The 2,727-nt window shown below is 39.0% G+C and overlaps 1 long non-coding RNA gene across 1 annotated transcript; it reads right to left on the minus strand.

Moving 5' to 3' along the window:
- Positions 1–377: 377 nt before the first annotated feature.
- LOC127527058 (uncharacterized) lies at positions 378–1,444 on the minus strand. Its single transcript, XR_007934426.1, has 3 exons — positions 1,302–1,444; positions 716–875; positions 378–468 (listed from the first exon to the last, which is right to left on the minus strand). It is a non-coding gene; the product is annotated as an uncharacterized LOC127527058 (long non-coding RNA).
- Positions 1,445–2,727: the final 1,283 nt, after the last annotated feature.

Consider the following 2,727-nt stretch of genomic DNA (forward strand, 5'->3'; position numbering starts at 1 on the left):
CCCCCTACGTCAGGATCAAAGAAAGTCAGCGCAAGAGAGAGAGAGAGAGAGAAAAGTAAGTTGGGTAGCTTCTCAGCCATCTGCCAATAGCGTCCCTTGTATGAAATCAACTGGGCAAACCAACTGAGGAAGCATGTACCAGAAATTAAAAGACCCATTGTCTGCAGAAATCCGCGAACCAGCAAAAAATCCGCGATATATATTTAAATATGCTTACATATAAAATCTGCGATGGAGTGAAGCCGCGAAAGGCGAAGCGCGATATAGCGAGGGATTACTGTACTAAAGTTGAGACACACCTCATTAAAACTGAAAGGGATGAAATACAGAGAAACCACAAAATGGTCATTTTGAAACCTGGACACAACATTAAATAAACATACACAAAAATATAGTTACAATATGAAATGGGCATACCATCAACATGGAAATTCCACAGTCATGGCTATTCATTTGACTTGGAAGGCCCTAATACAAGGGGTAAAAAAAATTAATCAAAGACAGCTGTTAAATACTGACATACAGTAAACTGTTGACAATGACTTTTAAACAAAAACAACAATGGAAATGGCCATTTGTTACACACCCTGTGTTGCATCTATAAATAGTGGAAAATGCAGGATTAGCTCAGCTTTTTAAACTGTATTTTAAAAGTTCCAGTTCAGAAATCTAAACGTCAGTATTGTTTGCAAGCATACGCTACTGGCATAATTACCTGCATACTTGACAATGTGGCCTTCATGACTCTAAAGACGAGGCATCAGGATGCTGTAGTCTCTTTGCTTTTTACAAAGGGGGCACTTGGACTCGTTTTGATATTTAATCAATGTAATCAAAGTTGGTTTTATATTCTCTGCCTTTATGGAGAAATGTGACTGTGGAAATCAAGACAAATATAATATGTAATACTAATTTGGCAGAAAGCGATATCGTGCTTATATAAATAGCTAACTTAACTACAGAACAATCAAGTTAAATAAGATATTTAACAAACGTTAATGACAATGATAAACATAAATACCTTTCATATTATACACTAACATTGCAGATATGCTACATAACATCTCATAAATAAGTTATAAAATTAATATAGATTAAATAATATGGCAAATATTAAAAAGAAATAATACAAGAGGTAAAAAATAATTAAAACGATATGCTTAAAAATAGGATATGTCATTAATGACAATAAACACAGAACACTTGGATTCGCTATATATAACCATACATCTCATTAGTTTTGTCTACTAGAGCTAAGGTCTCTTTAAATATACGGAACTTTTTATTCTGTGAGTCCATACCTGGTTCTGTTGTGCCATTGTTCCGTGGTGGAAAACGTTTTCAGCTCATTTTCTTTTTCGAATTGGAAAAACTGTACAGCTGCTCTTCTTCATCTCTTTCTATGGACTGTGGAAGGCCGGGGGCGTGGAAGGCCGAGTCTGCGACCTGCAGCCAAATACAATTGATGGGAATTGTTAGGGGTCTTTCTGCAAGTCGGCATCTTTAAGGAAATCCTAATGGATCAGGAGACGCCTTTTACCTCTGAGACGTTCAGGGAAATAGCCAAATTAAATTAATTTAAAGACCTCAGAATATCATCCTCAAACCAATGGTCTAGTAGAGCGGTTCAATCAGACCCGTTAAGCAAATGTTACTCAAGGTTCTTTTTGCATATCGGGAAGTCCCACAAGCCTCTATAGGACTCTAACCCTTTAAATAATTATATGGATGACAACCCTGGGCCATAATAGTAAAGGAAGAGGTCCTCCCTTCAACAAATATATTAGAGTATATCAGTCAGTTACGCAATAGATTTGCTAAAATTCTACCTATTCTCAAATCTCACTTGGAAAAGGTGCAATCAGCTCAGGTTAGTTGTTATGACTGTGGCATGTCTCTGTGGGAGTTCCACCAGGGAGATCAGGTTATGGTACTTGTTCCTACCTTGCATTCTCAATTGTTGGCACATTGGCAAGGCCCTTACAAAGTTAAGGAGAGGAAGAGGCTTGTCAATTAATTGATTAAACAACCAACTCGTCGTCAAGCAAATGGGTTTATCATATAAATCTGCTGCAGCTGTGGCAGGACTGAGATCCCGATCCATCCTCCAGACAGCCCCATTCACTCTTTGCTCATAAATTGGACCTTACCTTCAGCCCTAATTTGACCGTCGACCAACGATAGGAGCTGGAAACAGTTATCCTGTCTGTTCCAGAGGCAGTGAGTGAAAAACCTGGATGAATGTCCCTGATTGTGCATGCCATAGTGACAGAAACCGGGGTGATAGTCCAAGAATGCCTATTCCGGCTTCCCGACACAAAAAGAGCAGAATTGGAACTGGAGATCAAGCAAATGCTGGAACTAGGTGTGATGGAGGAGAGTCATAGTCCCTGGTCCAGTCCAATCGAATTGGTCGCAAAGCCTGATGGGAGCAAGAGGTTTTGCAATGACTTCCTTCGGCTTAACCAGGTCTCCCATATCCGATTCCGTGTGTGGACGACCTCCTCGAGCGGTTAGGACTAGCCAAAGAATAGTTAAGGTTAGCGAGTATTTTATATCTTTTCTTTTCTTCTAATAATTTTTAAGGGGTTTTATGGTTTATGTTTTTGCTGTATAAAGTTTAGTAATTGCATTTATCATTGTGATTGCGGCTTGGCTACAAAGCCTGTGCTTTGAAGGATCGCTGTCCAGCTTTGAGAATCTGTCTAGACTCCATGCTGTAAAGTT

The sequence above is a fragment of the Erpetoichthys calabaricus genome, chromosome 1 (assembly GCF_900747795.2).
Source record: "Erpetoichthys calabaricus chromosome 1, fErpCal1.3, whole genome shotgun sequence".
In the NCBI taxonomy this organism is placed as follows: Eukaryota; Metazoa; Chordata; class Cladistia; order Polypteriformes; family Polypteridae; genus Erpetoichthys; species Erpetoichthys calabaricus.